Here is an 18811-nt window from a genome sequence, read left to right as displayed (position 1 = left end):
CTACATTCCTGTCATATCTGGAAATAAACAGGATGTTGGGCCATGCTGGGAAGACTTACTTTACAAATAATGAGTCTTCTATTCAAATTAGAAGGTCTTTCATTGCCCACCTATTTTAGACAGTCCAGTGCTAACATTAGAGGGGATATGAAAGCAGCAAATACAGTCCCTTTCTCCCAGAATTGATAACGTTATGGTGCATGTGAGAGGTGAGGTGGGGGTAGGAAGGGGAGTGAGCAGAAAGTAAACACCATAAGGATGCCACGAATGGAGGGACCATATTACGCTGGGTGATCAGGTGTGGCTTCCTGAAGGAGGTGGAATTTGAACCTAGTCCTGACGAGCTGGATGGTGGAGAGCCCTTGAGCAGCCATAAGACTTCCTGGGTTCAAATCTTGGCACTTCCATTTGCCAACTGGATGACCTTGTGCAAGTTCCTTAATTTCTCTTGCCCTCAAGGTTACAATGGAACTAAAAGGTTGTTTTTTTTTTTTTAAGATTTATTTATTTATTTGAGAGAGAGAGAGAGCGCGAGACAGCAAGCATGAGTGGGGGGAAGGGCAGAGAGAGAGAATCTCCAGCAGCCTTATCACAGAGTGTGGAACTCAACATCACAGGTCTTCATCTCATGACCCTGAGATCATGACCTGAGCCGAAATCAAGAGTCAGATGCTCAACCAACTCATCCACCCAGGTGCCCTAAAGGCTATTTTGAAAATTAAATGAGATAATATATGCAAAGTACCTGCCACAGAGTAAGTACTCATGAAATGTTATGATTTTCAAGAAATCTTGTGAATGGAGAAGACAGATAAAACTGTTAGACTAAAATATTTGGGAAGAAAGGCGAAGAATATGTATGGAGCCCCAGCCAGGACCTACACATAAGGAAAAGCAGGAGGAGGAAAATCCACTGGGACAGAGCAGGTGTAAGGGAGAAAGTGGTGGGAGGTTCAAGGGAGAGGAGAGGTAGGGGGTTGGGACACTGGAGCTGAAGAAGACCATTATTTATGAGACACTCACAAGGAAACTTAAGCAAGTGATTTTATCCACCTTTTTTTCCCAGTGGTCTTATGGACACTAGGATTTAAGGAGAAAGGGAGCATGGAGACAATGGGCTTATGAGTGGTGACTACTCACTGAAGAAGTGTGGTGCTGAAGGATGGGACAGATAGGAGGTGGTGGCTTTAGGTACTAATAATGAGGGGAGCTGCTGCTCTGTGAATAAAGAAAATAGCATATTTAGGAATTGAAAAAAGTACCCAATAGATTAAAGACAACTGGAGATAAAAGGAAGAGATGGTATAATTGCCAGGACAGTTGCCATCCCCTGAGGGGATGGGAGGAAGAGCACATGTGACTATTTTGACCAGAAGGACATTGACAGTCTCAGTAGCAATTTTCCCTCCAGAATTTTGGGGGGAAAAATTTTTTTTTTTTTTGGCAAAAAAACATGGCAAAAGGGGAAATAAATGGCAAATCCTTTTAATGGCAAAAAACCATTGCAGGCTTTTGTTCTGCCCTAGTACTTGGATTGGGATAAAAAGGGATGAATAAATCTGGACTCAAGTTAATTCTGTAGATTAACCACTTACTCACAAGCAAGCTTTTATTTTCAGACTGAGACAGCTGTGGAACATGGCACATTCCATTGTACTGCTGGGTTGGTCCATGGAAAAGAAGAGCCAAGATGAAGATGAAGAGACTGTCAGGTTTTGGTCACTATAAGGGTAGGAAGTCTAGGAATAAAATAGTCTTTGGGCTGACAAAATGATGAGGGGAATTTAGAGCACTGGGGATAAGGAAAGGACCATCTTCCTCTCTTAAGTGGAATGTATGCAGAATTTTCCACATTATAAGAGTTGGGTAGACCTCCTCTGAGGTCTCCTGGGTATAACACAAACTTCCAAGGATACTGGCATTTTGGGAATGAGTATCTACCTACAGTGTAGTTGCTGGGTTTTGAGCAGAGAAAGAGAACCATTGTGAATACTCTTGAATAAGAGACTTATTCTAGAGATTAGGCTGTACTCAAATGTGGGAGTTGGTTAAAAATCTATGGAAGGGGAGACCATTTCCACAATGGTACCATGAAGAGCTTCCATGGACCTTCCTGACAGTAAAACAAACTTAACTGGTAAAAATGATGAAAATACAATGATTTAAAGTATCTGGAAATTATCTTAAGGACATACAGCAAATGAAGAAACATTTATTTATTGCACATGTGTGTGTATAGCTAGTGTATATATATGTATATATATATTTTAAATTATATAGCTAGTGTATATATATATATATTTTTTTTTAAATTATCACCCCTATGGTAGTAAAATTCAAAGCAGCTCTTTCTTCAGTAGAATTCTTACTTTTACTCTAAAATACTTGAGTGTCTGATTGATTCCCAAGTTGCATTTATTTCCCTTTTAAATACCTTGGAATGTCACTTATACAAATGATACAGCCCCAAAGTTCATGAAGGTGAAATGATACAAGAATGATGAGCGTAAGGGGGCAGGGCAAAATGGCAGAAGAGTAGGGTCCCCAAGTCACCTGTCCCCACCAACTTACCTAGATAACTTTCAAATCATCCTGAAAACCTACGAATTCAGCCTGAGATTTAAAGAGGGAACAGCTGGAATGCTACAAAGAGAAGAGTTTGCACTTGTAACAAGCTAGGAAGGTGGAAAAATAAAAAATAAAAAAGAATCCAGTGGGGGAGGGGTCCCCGCGAGGAGCCAGGCTAAGGCCCTGTGGCAAGAGCCTCCAGGACAGGAAAGCCCAGGCCCGGAGAAGCAGGAACTTCAACAATCTTCCCGGATGGAAAGGCACTCGCAGGGAACTTAGGCAGGATCCCAGGAGGGGCAGTGGAGCCTCCAGTATCCTGGGGTCAATAACAGAGGAAGTGTGCCCCAGGGGAGAGCGCGCCACACACCACGGGCCAAGCACGGTTAAGGGCTGGAGCATGTACCCAGCAGGGCCTGGGGAGCAGCTCAGGCGGTGGCTCCTGGTGGAGAGGGCTGCAGCCCCCGGAGCAATTCCAGCGTTGCAGGCCGCAGATCCCAGGGTGCTGGGGGACTCAGCCCAGGATCCTGAGCTACCCTCAGGGACAGGCAGAGGCTGGGAGTGCACAAGACAGTGAGGACACTCCTGCCACCGGGCACCCCGAGCTGTGCAGATCAGCGTTCCCCAACCCCAGGAGCATCCAGGCCAGTGTGGACTGGGAGACTGTAGTAGTTACTGGGGGAGCTGACTCCAGGGCTGGGGAGGTGGCCAACACAACTGTTGTTGTTCCTCCTGGTGTCACCCTGTGCCTGGGAGGGTTGGGGCCGCCAGGGAACAGAGGTGCTACAGGATAAACAGCTCCCACTGAGCCCTGCACCTGGCAGGGTGCACACACCTGAGAATCAGCACAGCAGACCCCTCCCTCAGAAGACCAGCTGGAAGGACAGGAGAAGAGCAAGTTCTTGATGGAGCAGTGCTGGAAAGCTCCAGGGGAAGTCGAGGGATTTATGGGATATAGAACCAGAGGTTATCCCTCCTTTTTTGTTGTTGTTGTTTTTTTTTCTTTGTTTTTTGTTTGTTTGTTTGTTTCGCTTTTTTTTCTTTCCTTTTTCCAGTACAACTTGTTTAGCCACTCTGTACTGAGCAAAAATGACTAGAAAGAACTCACCACAAAAGAAAGAATCAGAAATAGTACTCTCTGCCACAGAGTTACAGAATTTGGATTACAATTCAATGTCAGAAAGCCAATTCAGAAGCACAATTATAAAGCTACTGGTGGCTCTGGAAAAAAAGCATAAAGATTCAAGAGACTTCATGACCGCAGAATATAGATCTAATCAGGCTGAAATTAAAAATCAATTAAATGAGATGCAATCCAAACTGGAGGTCCTAATGATAAGGGTTAATGAAGTAGAAAAATGAGTGAGTGACAGAAGGCAAGTTGATGGCAAGGAAGAAAGCTGAGGAAAAAAGAGAAAAACAATTAAAAGATCATGAGGAAAGGTTAAGGGAAATAAATGGCAGCATCAGAAGGAAAAATCTATGTTTAATTGGGGTTCCAGAGGGCACCGAAAGAGAAAGAGGACCAGAAAGTGTATTTGAACAAATCATAGCTGAGAACTTCCCTAACTTGGGGAGAGAAACAGGCATTCAGATCCAGGAGATAGAGAGATTTCCCCCCCTAAAATCAATAAAAACCATTCAACACTGCAACATTTAATAGTGAAACTTGAAAATTCCAAAGATAAAGAGAAAATCCGTAAAGCAGCAAGAGACAAGAGATCCCTAACTTATATGGGAAAAAGTATTAGATTAACAGCAGACCTCTCCAGAGACCTGGCAGGTCAGAAAGGGCTGGCAGGATATATTCAGAGTCCTAAATGAGAAGAACCTGCAGCCAAGAATACTTTATCCAGCAAGGTTCTCATTCAGAATAGAGGGAGAGATAAAGAGGTTCCAAGATAGGCGGAAACTGAAAGAATATGTGACCACCAAACCATCTCTGCAAGAAATATTAAGGAGGGCTCTGTAAAAGAAAGAGGAAGTCCAAAGAAACAATCGACAGTCCCTATTCAGGGACTGAATAGGTATTATGATAATACTAAATTCATATCTTTCAATGGTAACTCTGAATGTGAATGGGCTTAATGACCCCATCAAAAGACGGAGGGTTTCAGACTGGATAAAAAAAGCAAGACCCATCTATTTGTTGTCTACAAGAGACTCATTTTAGACCTAAGGACACCTCCAGCCTGAAAATAAAAGGTTGGAGAACCATTCACCATTCAAATGGTCCTCAAAAGAAAGCAGGGGTAGCCATCCTAATATCAGATAAATTAAAATTTATACTAAAGACTGTAGTAAGAGATGAAGAGGGACACTATATCATATTTAAAGGATTTATCCAACAAGAGGACCTAACAATCATGAATATTTATGCCCCTAATGTGGGAGCTGCCAAGTATATCAATTAATAACCAAAGTTAAGACATACTTAGATAATAATACACTTATAGTGGGAGACTTTAACACCAGCGCTTTCTACAAATGACAGATATTCTAAGCACAACATCTCCAAAGAAACGAGAGTTTTAAATGATACACTGGACCAGGTGGATTTCAGAGATATTTACAGAACTTTACATCCAAACACAACACATTCTTCTCAAGTGCACATGGAACTTTCTCCAGAATAGACCACATACTGGGTCACAAATCAGGTCTTAACCAATACCAAAAGATTGGGATTGGCCCCTGCATATTTTTAGACCATAATGCTTTGAAACTAGAACTCAATCACAAGAGGAAATTTGGAAGAAATTCAAACACGTGGAGGTTAAAGAGCATCCTGCTAAAAGATGAAAGGGTCAACCAGAAAATTAGGAAGAATTAAAAAGATTCATGGAACGCCGAGACACCTGCACCCCGATGTTTCTAGCAACAATGTCCACAATAGCCAAACTGTGGAAGGAGCCTCGGTGTCCATCGAAAGATGAATGGAGAAAGAAGATGTGGTTTATGTATACAATGGAGTATTACTCAGCCATTAGAAATGACAAATACCCACGATTTGCTTCAACATGGATGGAACTGGAGGGTATTATGCTGAGTGAAATGAGTCAATCAGAGAAGGACAAACATTATATGTTCTCATTCATTTGGGGAATATAAATAATAGTGAAAGGGAATAGAAGGGAAGGGAGAGGAAATGGGTGGGAAATGTCCGAAAGGGAGACAGAACATAAAGACTCCTAACTCTGGGAAACAAACTAGGGGTGGTGGAAGGGGAGGAGGGCAGGGGGTGGGTGTGAATGGGTGATGGGCACTCTGGGGGGCACTTGACGGGATGAGCACTGGGTTATCTGTGTTATTCTGTATGTCGGCAAATTGAACACCAATAAAAAATAAATTTATTATTAAAAAAATAAAGATCATCACATGGATTTTTAGACCAGATTAAAAAAATAATAAAAATAAAAATAAAAAAAGATTCATGGAAACTAATGAGAATGAAGATACAATGGTTCAAAATCTTTGGGACACACCAAAAGCAGTCCTGAGAGGGAAATATATCACAATACAAGCCTCCCGCAAAAAAAAAATGGAAAAAACTCAATACAAAAGCTAAACTTACACCTAAAGAAACTGGAGAAAGAACAGCAAATAAAACCTACACTAAGCAGAAGAAGAGAGTTAATAAAGATTCGAGCAGAACTCAATGAAATAGAGACCAGAAGAGCTGTATAACAGATCAACAAAACCTGGAGTTGGTTCTTTGAAAGAATAAATCAGAGAAACCATTAGCCAGCCTTCTTAAAAACAAGAGAAAAGTCTCAAATTAATAAAATCACGAATGAAAAAGGAGAGATGACCACCAATACCAAGGAAATACAAACATTTTTAAAAACATATTATGAGCAGCTATACACCAATAAATTAGACAATCTAGAAAAAATGGATGCATTTCTGGAAACCACAAACTACCAAAACTGGAACAGGAGGAAATAGAAAACCTGAACAGGCTGATAACCAGGGAGGAAATTGAAGCAGTCATTAAAAACCTCCCAAGACACAAAAGTCCAGGGCCAGGTGGCTTCCCATGGGAATTCTATCAAACACTTAAAGAAGAAACAATACGTATTCTGCTAAAGCTGTTCCGAAAGACAGAAAGAGATGGGATACTTACAAACTTGTTCTATGGGGCCAGCATCACCTTAATTCCAAAAGCAGACAAAGACCCCACCAAAAAGAAGAATTATACACCAATATCCCCAGTGAACACAGATGCAAAAATTCTCAATAAGATACTAGCTCATAGGATCCAACAGTACATTAAGAAGATGATTCACCATGACCAAGTGGGATTTATCCCTGGGATGCAAGGCTGGTTCAACACTCATAAAGTAATCAATGTGATAGATCATAACAATGAAAGATAAAACAAGAACCATATGATCCTCTCAATAGATGCAGAGAAAGCATTTGACAAAATACAGCATCCATTCCTGATCAAAACTCTTCAGAGTGTAGGCATAGAAGGAAGATTCCCCAGCATCTTAAAAGCCATCTACACAAAGCTCACAGCAAATATCATTCTCAGTGGGGAAATACTGGGAACTTTTCCCCTAAGATCAGGAACACGACAGGGATGTCCACTCTCACCACTGCTATTTAACATAGTACTGGAAGTCCTAGCCTCAACAATCAAGCAACAAAAAGATATAAAGGCTCATATTGTCAAAGAAGTCAAACTCTCCCTCTTTGTCGATGACATGATACTGTACATAGAAAACCCAAAAGACTCCACCCCAAGACTGCTAGAACTCATACAGCAATTCAGCAGTGTGGCAGGATACAAAATCATTGCCCAAAAATCAGTGGCATTTCTATACACTAGCAATGAGACTGAAGAAAGAGAAATTAAGGAGTCAATCCAATTTACAATTGCACCCAAAAGCATAAGATACCTAGGAATAAACCTAACCAAAGAGGTAAAGGATCTATACCCTCAAAACTACAGAACACTTCTGAAAGAAATTGAGGAAGACACAAAGAGATGGAAAAATATTCCATGCTCATGGGTTGGAAGAATTAATATTGTGAAAATGTCAATGCTACCCAGGGCAATTTACACATTTAATGCAATCCCTATCAAAATACCATGGACTTTCTTCAGAATGTTGGAAAAAATCATCTTAAGATTTGTGTGGAATCAGAAAAGGCCCCCAATAGCCAGGGGAATATTAAAAAAGAAAACCAGAGCTGGGGGCATCACAATGCCGGATTTCAGGTTGTACTACAAAGCTGTGATCATCAAGACTGTGGTACTGGGGGATTCCTGGATGGCGCAGTGGTTTGAGCGCCTGCCTTTGGCCCAGGGCGCGATCCTGGGAACCGGGATCGAATCCCACGTCGGGCTCCCGGTGCATGGAGCCTGCTTCTCCCTCTGCCTGTGTCTCTGCCTCTCTCTCTCTCTCTGTGTGACTATCATAAATAAATAAATAAAAAAAATTAAAAAAAAAAAAAAAGACTGTGGTACTGGCACAAAAACAGACACATAGATCAATGGAACAGAATAGAGAACCCAGAAATGGGCCCTCAACTCTATGGTCAACTAATATTCAACAAAGCAGGGAAGACTATCCACTGGGAAAAGGACAGTCTCTTCAATAAATGGTGTTGGGAACATTGGACAGCCACATGCAGAAGAAGGAAACTAGACCATTCTCTTACACCATACACAAAGATACACTCAAAATGGATGAAAGATCTAAATACGAGACAAGAATCCACCAAAATCCTAGAGGGGAACACAGGAAACACCCTTTTGAACTTGGCCACAGCAACTTCTTGCAAGATACATCTATGAAGGCAAGGGAAACAAAAGCAAAAATGAATTATTGGGACTTCATCAAGATACAAAGCTTCTGCACAGCAAAAGAAACAGTCCACAAAACTAAAAGACAACCTACAGAATGGGAGAAGGTATTTGCAAATGACCTATCAGATAAAGGGCTAGTATCCAAGATCTGTGAAGAACTTATTAAACTCAATAGCAAAGAAACAAACAATCCAATCATGAAATGGGCAAAAGACATGAACAGAAATCTCACAGAGGAAGACATGGACATGGCCAACAAGCACATGAGAAAATGCTCTGCATCACTGACCATCAGGGAAATACAAATCAAAACCACAATGAGATACCACCTCATACCAGTGAGAATGGTGAAAATTAACAAGACAGGAAACAATAAATGTTGGAGAGGATGCGGAGAAGGGGGAACCCTCTTACAGTGTTGGTGGGAATGTGAACTGGCACAGCCACTCTGGAAAACTGTGTGGAGGGTCCTCAAAGAGTTAAAAATAGACCTGCCCTACGACCCAGCTATTGCACTGCTGGGGATTTACCCCAAAGATGCAGATGCAATGAAACGCCGGGACACCTGCACCCCAGTGTTTATAGCAGCAATGTCCACAATAGCCACACTGTGGAAGGAGCCTCGGTGTCCATCAAAAGATGAATAGATAAAGAAAATGTGGTCTATACACTCAATGGAATATTACTCAGCCATTAGGAACGACAAATACCCACCATTTGCTTCAACATGGATGGAACTGGAGGGTATAATGCTGAGTCAGTCAATCGGAGAAGGACAAATATTATATGGTCTCACTCATTTGGGGAATATAAAAAATAGTGAAAGAGAATAAAGGGGAAAGGAGAAAATTAGTTGGAAATATCAGTGAGGGTGACAGAACATGAGAGACCCCTAACTCTGGGAAACAAACAGGGGTAGTGGAAGTTGAGGTACGTGGGGGTTGGGGTGACTGAGTGACAGGCACTGAGGGGGGCACTTGACGGGATGAGCACTGGGCAATATGGTATATGTTGGCAAATTGAACTCCAATAAAAAATAATTTAAAAAATAAAGAATGATGAGAGTACACAATTCTACCTTATTTGGAAGGTACTTCATGCCTGAAAGTTGTCTGGGGATATTAACAAATGAGTACTTTCACCACAGCCTTCTATCACGTGTTTGGTAGACAAAAATGTTTAGAGATGCTTTGTGAAGCTCTTATGTCTCGGTTTAGTCTAAGTCCTATCATCTTGTTACAAATAGGTGAGACGCTTCTGCTTAGAGTGTATCACTTGATTCTATGTATACAGTCATGTTCAATATGGGCATAAGCACCTTACTGATCATTTTATTTCTGTTTGTTACAGACACCTGATATAATCAATCATTAACAGCTGGGAAACCCTGGAATAAGATGTTCTACATGGTAAGAGCCAATGTGGAAACGTCTTATCTTGAGTATTCCAGGAGGATAGCTGGGGTAAAAGAAACAGATGCTCAGGCAACTCAAATTGTTCAGGCCATTGAAATACATGACCATGTGATGACTTAGGTTAAATTTTTTTTTTTCACGCAGCCTTCAAACTCCAGCCTCAAGTATACCTAAGAGATCTTGTTATTATTGTTTTCTTCTATCTCAACACTAAACCAAGTTTTACTGAGTGCCCATGTTACCAAATGCTCTGCCAGGAGACAGGATATGCCCAGAGACGGACTAGAGGTTCACAGCTGTTACCACAGAGAAGTCCTGTGGGAACTGGTAGGTTGTATCCAACCCTGGCTGGAAGAGGTAGGGGAAGCTTCATGAATGAGAATGCAGTTGACCAAGGGCTTGAAAGATGAGAGCAGGAATGATAAAGGCAGTAGCAATGGATGGACAGAAAGATCCCCAAGGTAGAACTGGAAGCATCAGGGGGGACACTCACCCATCTATATCCCAGATCATGGCAACCACAATCACCTCCTGGATGATCTCCTCATTCTATCCTGACTCCTCAAATCTCCAGGTGCTTAGGCAACTTTAGCTTTAAAATTCACTTATAACAGAATTTCCATAGTGCTCCCAAAAGATGGCCATTAACAAAAAGGGTTTTGGAAAGGCTAAAGATCTCTGTGTCTCTTGGGTATTCACAATGTACAAAAGCTAGAATATAAGAGCCATCTTTCTTGTCCTCTACTGTTACTCCCTGTTGCTAGCACACAGCTTCCCATGATAGGTGCTAAATCAATACCTGCTGATTGAATCAGCTTTTTGAATGCTATTAAAATAATGGAATGAAAAACCATTTCACTTTGGGAAATCCAACGCATATATCAAATGTATTTTTCACCTTCCATATAAATCCACCTATGCCATGACAAAAACTCTCTTTGGGAAGTGTTGGTTTTCAGCATAAAGCTAAGTTTCTTAGCATAGAACTGACCTGCCTCAAGTCATCTGATTTCTTACCTTGCATTTGTTATGTGAGCAACAGTAAAATTTCATTTCACATCTTGATTTGTGTCTCCTCCAAAATTTTCTCATGCCTCCACTTCCCTGTAATTTCTTCAGTTTCTACTCCCTTCCTTCACTGTTCTCTGATGCTGCCCCTCCCTCTTCACTCTACATACACATACCTTTTGCCTGCCTAATAGCCCCTGGTTTAAGATTAGCTCTGGCTGCTTCACTTCGGAAAAAGATCCAGGCTTGATGTTCTCATGGCATAACACCATCATTATATTCACCACATTGTGTTACAATAATATTTTTGGAAGACAAGTCATTTAATAAAAGGACAAAAAATAAAGGATCACTTGCAAAATAATAGCTTTCATTATCTTACACTCAGGCTTTTCAAATATTTCAAATATTTTAGCTCTGTTGTTTGTTCAGTGTGGCAAAGACTGGCTGTTCATCAAATCCATTTCTTTTTCCTCTTCCTCCCAGCTGGGTTACATTTCCCATATCCCTTGCAGACAGATGTGGCTATGTGACTGAGTGCTGACCAAAGTGAAACGGGTAGAAGTAGAATGTGCCATTTCCATGCTTGGCCCATAAAAAGAACCTCTCTCATGATCTACCTCTTTCTCTTTCCTATTGCCATCTGAATGCTGATGGCCAAGGTGACCTTGAAAGCCATACGTTAAATATTGAATAACTTTTTTTAGCCTGGTTCTCTGAATAACTGCATGAGCAGGGTCCTCACCACTTTCCCCTCCAGCTTCCTATCACTGTCAATTAGACTTACCACAAGCGAGAAACAAACTTCTATTGGGTTATGCCATTGAGATTTGGTGGCTCATTTATTATGACATCTACTATTATGTTAATGAACACATACTATAGGGATTCTGTTAAAATGTTTTTGTTTCTAACTCTTGCTTACATGTGTTTGGGAGAAGCCTAAGAACTGAGTCACCTCCCTAAGGAAACGTGTGTATCAGGACCCATCTGGGCTGCCCAAAGTTCAAATTTAAATCTGAGAAGTTTAAGCCAGAAAATTAACTGACTCAAAGATTCAATTTTTGATTTATTGAACATCTCTGTATGTTAGGCAGTACACGATAAAAAATACTTGACTTAGGCTTCAGTGACCACAGATGTTGGAAAGAAAGAGAGACAAGATTATAAACATGGAACTTTTTCAGGAGATTAGATCTTTATATATCAGCTATTCCAATCCTTTTTTTCTATTGGTGAACAAGGTATGGTGAGGTTAAGTTTGTTTCCGATTGTCTTAGCTTTCCTCTTTACTGTCTGAGAAGGTAGCTAATAGGTCAGAGCAGCCCATGAAGAGAGCCGTAGGCTTCCAAAGGATGTACCCAGATTAGGAAAAGGATTCACAGAAAAGGCAGGATTGCTTGGAGGGATGTAAAGAATCCCTAGCAGAGTGCTCAATGAATATCTGTTGTAGTAATGAGTGACAGAGAGAGAGAGAGAGAGACAGAGAGAGAGAGAGAGAGAGAGAGAGAGAGAGAGAAGAGAGAGAGGGTGCCAAGATTGGGAAAGTTTGGGAAAGGGGAAGAGGGCCTCTAGGACAGGAAGACCAGCATGGGCACTTGTTGGTAGGTCGAAACAGAACATTGCATGGATTTCTGGCTGGACCTCATGTGTTACCTACTTGGAGATGAGATGTATGGAGTCTACTGGAATTGAATGACCTTTCTATGGCAAGGTAAGCTAGAATTTATGTTTCAGATAGTAGTCAAAGAAAGATATGTTTTCAGTGGGATGCCTCTTTATCAGACCTGCAGGTAGGAATATAGGGCAGAAATATTTGGAGGATCCTCAGATCTTACCTGGGATGATAGCTGGAGGGGAGGTTCTAAAGTCAATTTGCATAATTAAACTTTGAACAAAATGGCTGTTCTTCACTACCCTGCAATGATTGCATTCTTCTGATACTATTTACAACCAGCTGGCTTACTTGAGGAACACAGAGCTTTTACTAAGTTATCCTGATAAACCAAAGAAAACAATGTACCAGTGATTTAATATCACTGAGAATCACTACCATCTATTATCTTGTTGATTAGGTATAATGTGCCATGTACGAAGACTGCCTCTCCCTGGGGTTCTCAAAGATTTCATGACCATGACCTTATTTATTTACATGATATTTTTAAGAGGTAGGTGGTGGATAACTGTAATAGAATTAGAGTTACCTTTACTTAATAAGAGAGACATAGGGCATTAAGCAACTTCTCTATGGTTATAAGACAGGACAGACCAGGGCAAAGGTGAATTTCTCAACTTTACAATAGCAAGGTTGAAGTAGAAAGGCTTGAAGTTAGACCTTTGAGACAGATTGAAACAGGTTTCAGAAATAAAATGGCTTTAACAGCTGAATCTCTACCTTTTCCAGATAAGTACTGGTAGCTGCAAACACTCTGGGAAGGCTGGCTACTATGTGCATGTATTTGTACTGAGCACTGGAAGAATCATTCAGAGAGTCTTTCTCATAGCCCCATGTTCATTGAGCTCATGGGCTAATGGAGAGATAAAATATGCATATAAAAACATAATATTTCACGACTAGAGAGCAAGAAGTATTCAGTGGCAACATCTAATCAATTTTATAGCAGTAGTAAAAAGCAAGCAGAAAGCTTGATAATTTATCCCATAATACACTTATTCATTCATTCACTTAGCAAATAAATATTGAGTACCTACCCTGTGCCGGCTGCTATGTTAGGTCCAGGTGACATGGTGGTGACCAAGGGGGTCACAGCCCCTGACCTCATGGTCTGTATGTGTGCTATCCAATACAATAGTCACTAGCCACATGTGGCTATTTACATTTAAAGTTAAATAATTATAATTAAATAAATTTAGATACTTAGGTCCTCAATTATGCTAACCACATTTCAAGTAGTTGATCACCACATGTGGCTGATGGTACCTCATGGAAGAGAGCAGTTATACAACATTTCCATTACCACAGGATCTGTTGTTCAGAGGTCAGCCAATTTTGGCCAATAGGCCCACCACTTGCTTTTATACACAAAGTTTTATTAGAACACAGGCACACCCATTTGTTTATATATTGTATTGTTATGTTATGTATCATCTATGACTGCTTTCATGCTATAATGGCAGAACTAAATAGCTGGAACAGAGACTGTATGGCCCACAGAGCTGAAAAATATTTATTAATCTGGCCCTTTACAGAAAAATTTTGCCAACCCCTGTCTAGATATAAATACAGATGCATAACAAAAAAATGAAATGATGAATAAATAAGAGTTCTGTAGGGTGAACAGGTTGGAGATCTCATCTAGTTTAGGAAAAGAGAAAGATTTTCCTAAAGAAGACAGTGTTTAAAATGAGATCTGAGGGGATCCCTGGGTGGCGCAGCGGTTTGGCGCCTGCCTTTGGCCCAGGGCGCGATCCTGGAGACCCGGGATCGAATCCCACGTCGGGCTCCCGGTGCATGGAGCCTGCTTCTCCTCCCTCTGCCTGTGTCTCTGCCTCTCTCTCTCTCTCTGTGACTATCATAAATAAAATAAAATAAAATTCTTAAAAAAAAAATGAGATCTGAATAATCAGTAGGAGTTTGTCAGGCACAATGTTCTAGCAGAAGGAAAAGCCTAAAGAACTATGGGAAGTGGGCAGAGAACACAGTGTTTGTCAGGCATGGACAGTGAGGGGGCAGGCATGGCCAAGTGTCATTTCTGGTGGGGGGGGGGCTCCATCTTCTCTGTCCACTGCTAGTATATCAGTGCCTAGAATGACATCTGATATGTAGTAGATACCCAATAAATATTTAGTGAATGAATAGCCTGGGGAAGTTATGCAGATTTCATAAACCAAGCCTAGGATTTCAGCCTTGATCCTAACAAGGTAGCCACTGATGAGTTTAAGAAAGTCTGTGGCTTAAGAATCTGATCAGATATGTTTTCATAAGGGCCCTTGGAAGCTGGATGAAAAGCAGATCTTTGGGAGCACCCACATTCAGTGATTTACAGTGATTTGTGGTCATATGATTGGTAATTTTAAAGTCTTTCTCTTATCCACTGTGGAAGAAGATTTAATGAAGCAAACTTATTTAGGTGATTCTGAAATTTTGAGTTGACAACCAGAAATCAAAAGGAGTCTCTTAGACTGCATGGGAGGCATGCTCTGACACCAGGTGAGGTGTGCACTGTGGTATTTCTTTACCATGCCAAGCAGCCAGTGACTCATAAGTGAGTTATAACAAGGGTGTGGCTTTTGGAAGCACACAAAATGTGGTCCTGGGAGTCATTCGGCTGAGCTCAGTGGACTGATCTTGGATTGCAAACAATGGTTTTTCTCTTTGAATCAAACTGAATCTATTTTTTTTTCTTGCGCCTCAATGGTGCTGAATTATGTACTTTAGTCACACCCAAAATTTCCTGTCCTGTGAAGCTAGACCAAACAGTGCCTGACATTCAGAGACATGAAGAAGCAGAAGGCCCTGCTACCTAGAAAGAAACTCACCAAGGATACAGCTGCTGTTCCTTCTCTGTGTTTATTAGTATCTGGTCCATGGTTGTGCCTATCCTCCTCCCTTTCTCTGCCTGTCACCCTATAAAAAGCACACACATTTTATGCATGTCAGGAGCATCTTAGGAACCTATAACCTGGTTCATCCTCTGCTTGCCTTCGAAAACAAAATGTGTCCTTTTTTTTGTCTTTTATTAAGAGAAAAAGGGTGAGTGCTTGTTTGCCCAACTGGCAGTGTGGGGGCAGGCAGGAGCAGAGGGAGAGAGAGAATTGTATGCAGAATCCATGTTGAGCCACTCAGGCACCCCCAGAATGTGTCCTTAAAGAGATTAGTTGAGTATATATACATTTCCTGGCTGAAATCTTTGGTTTCCATGGAAGGCAGCATATACTATTTTATTTTCCATGAAAACATTTTGCTCCTTGGAAAAACAAGTATACTGCTCCAAACAACCCCTTCACCAAGAATATGATACTATAACAATTTATTTCTTTGCCTCCAAAAAATCTGAAAATATCCATGGTCATAGCTATAATTATCTTATCATGTGACACATAACGTAGAAAAAACTAACTTCTCCAAGAGCAAGGCTAATCTTGACTAGTTTATACCTGTACTTCTAAATCAAACCAACTAAGGAGATTCAGGCATTTTTAGCCATCATAGTTTCTGAGCCCTAAGTAATGAATGAGTGCAAGGCCCGAGTCGTCTGATTGGTATAAAGATTAATTACACTTAACAATAAAAAACCAAAAAGTCCCTGTTCATGACTTTTTTTTCAGACTTTGAGTCATTTTCTCAGGCCACCATGTGGAGTACTTCTGTTTCCAGTCTGTAGGCATTTGGTTCAGCGGTCTTGCTAAGAACTGATCAGTGGTAGGAGGACTGGCTCAGTCAGTAGAGCATGTGATTAATCTCGGGGTTGTAAGTTCAAACCCCATGCTGGGCATAGAGTTTACTTAAAAAAAAAAAAAAAGAATTGACCAGTGGTAAGTATGGCCCTTTAAAGAAAATGCCACCATCTCTTGCAAAAACTAACAAACCAAATCCTGAGGTAATCAGTTGTGGGTTTTTTCCCAGCACCCCACATTATTTGCATGAGGTGACAAAAAGTGTTAGTGCCAAGAGCTCGTATTGGGTTTATTTTGGTTCTATGATGTGAAAGTCAGTGTTGTGTAGTGGTGCTAGAAACTAGCAGTGGACACAGATGTGTCTTGCTCTCAGCTGGTCATTTTGAGGTGTTGGGCAAATGATGACACCTCTTTGAGTCTCAGCTGCCTATTGAGAAATGCGTCAATAAGATGTAGAAAATGAGATAACGTGCTTCTCTGAGATTTGAGATCAGTTCTGCCATTATCATTCAAATGTTTGAGATGATCTGGAGCCTAGTTTCTTTAGGAATAATGATCTGATCAAGTAGGTAACTGAGAAACATGCTATGTTGCAAGAACCTAAGAGCTCCCACCATGTCATCAATGCCATTGCCTTGGGCAAACTCAGAAAAGGAACTAAGACGTGAACTGACCAGAAGCAAGAGTTTATGATGTTAAGTGTTTGAAAATGAACTTGAGGTTGATAAAGGGCTCAAAAGAAGGTACTTTTGAGGAATACACATGCTATATATAACATAAGGATATAGCCTTTGGCTGGGGGTGTGATCTCAGGGTCCTGGGATCAAGTCCTGCATCGGGATCCCCACAGGGAGCCTGCTTCTCCCTCTGCCTGTTTCTCTGCCTCTCTCTCTCTGTCTCTCATGAGTAAATAAACACATCTTTAAAAAAATAAAAATAAAAGATTTATAGGAAGTGGTGATATCTGATGTACCATGGAAGATCACTTTTCTGCCCAACTATAAACATCTAGGCGAGAACTTGAACATTTTTTAAGGCATTTAGAATCTTGTGGATTTTTTTTAATTTACAAAGACTGACCCCCTAAAGCTGCTCTTCTAAGTAAGTATATGTTCTCATTCATTTGGGGAACATAAATAATAGTGAAAGGGAATAGAAGGGAAGGGAGAAGAAGTGTGTGGGAAATATCAGAAAGGGAGACAGAACATAAAGACTCCTAACTCTGGGAAACAAACTGGGGTGGTGGAAGGGGAGGAGGGCGGGGGTGGGGGTGAATGGGTGACGGGCACTGAGGGGGACACTTGATGGGATGAGCACTGGGTGTTATTCTGTATGTTGGCAAATTGAACACCAATAAAAAATAAATTTATTATAAAAAAAACTATTCCCATTTGACCATTTGCAAAGAAACTTTTTGGAAAGTCATTATCTACAACTGCTGGGCAGGAGACTTCCTTATCTCTTTGAGGTGCCACCTGCCAATCACTAGACTAAATGTCATTTGTATTCCATAGCAACATTTGAAATCAGATCATCTGGAATATCTCCAATTAGTGAAAAAATCAAATAAAACTTTGTTTTACCTTCATAAAAAATAAATAATAAAAATAGCACTTTTTTTCTTGTGAATTAAACTACTGGAAAAAAAAAACTACTGAAAGAAAGATGCCTTGATTTTTTCACTTCCCACGTGTTCTTGCAAGGAGCAGTTGAGGGGGTTGTATGTGCTGAATCAGGGCTGGATAAATGTCTATTGCAGCCAGGACTTTGAGACATCCTTGAATTTGAGAGTCAGAATGTCTGGGACTATTGTTCAGCTCTGTCCCCATCATCCATGTGGCTTTGGTCTCATTATTTTTCTAAGTCCTGTTTTTTTCATCCCTAAAACAGGCCAATAACAGTCATTCTGTCTACTTCACAGCATTGATGTGCAGGTCCAGTAAGATCTGGATATAGGCTGATTGTACAGTTATAAGGATCTGGGTAGTTGATGCTGAAGGTTAAAAGGGCAAAGAATTGGTTAAGTTTTTAAGAAATCATTAATTTCAGGTTCCCCAGAAGCAGACCCTGAGGAAAGGATTCAAATGCAAGTTGCTTATCTAGAAGGTGACCCCAGGAAGCATTGGTAGAGAGGGGGAATGAGGGAAGGGAAGGAAACCAGTGAAGAGTGTGCTGTCAAGCCATTTACTACTGTGGGCAACTGGCCCTCACTTACAGATGGGGAAACTGAGGCACAGAGAGACTATGCCATTTTCCCAAGATTACAGAGGTACTAACAGGAGGCTAGAATTCAAGCCTACACAGTGCCAAGGGCAAGTCCTACTCCCAATCTCTAAGTGATGAATTTAGCTTATTAGAGCAGCAGGCCTGTGGGGTGTGGCAACAGGTTATGTGACATTAGGAGTCAGATGATCCTGGTTCCACTACTTACCAGCCATGTGAGTGATTCAAACCTTGATTGAATCCTTATGTGTGAAATTCGAAAGCCCATTGTGAAGATTAACAATACTATTTCAAAAAGCATAAACACACGTGGTAGCAAACATTCATTTTAATTAATAGTGGTTTCTCTAACATGATGTTCTCAGATACGAAAAAGGAAGCTTTCCATGTGTGGCTTTTATTTTGGGAAATAGGAAAAGAG

At 40.9% G+C, this 18811-nt stretch overlaps 1 protein-coding gene and 1 long non-coding RNA gene across 7 annotated transcripts in view; one reads left to right on the top strand and one right to left on the bottom strand.

Moving 5' to 3' along the window:
• LOC112922752 (uncharacterized) overlaps positions 1–18811 on the top strand; it is a 217799-nt gene that overhangs the window by 159153 nt on the left and 39835 nt on the right. For 2 of the 5 annotated variants that reach the window (XR_011996976.1, XR_011996977.1), the window contains 3 exons: positions 618–755; positions 1620–1730; positions 9737–9795. This is a non-coding gene — a long non-coding RNA (uncharacterized lncRNA). The remainder of the gene's footprint in view (positions 1–617; positions 756–1619; positions 1731–9736; positions 9796–18811) is intronic. The other 3 variants (XR_011996978.1, XR_003235513.2, XR_011996975.1) reach the window with 2 other exon arrangements.
• Positions 1–18811, bottom strand: part of SPTLC3 (serine palmitoyltransferase long chain base subunit 3) — a 148929-nt gene that overhangs the window by 111835 nt on the left and 18283 nt on the right. The window lies entirely within an intron of this gene.

Source organism: Vulpes vulpes, chromosome 14 (genome assembly GCF_048418805.1).
Source record: "Vulpes vulpes isolate BD-2025 chromosome 14, VulVul3, whole genome shotgun sequence".
Lineage (NCBI taxonomy): Eukaryota > Metazoa > Chordata > Mammalia > Carnivora > Canidae > Vulpes > Vulpes vulpes.
This window is presented reverse-complemented; position numbering and strand designations above follow the sequence as displayed.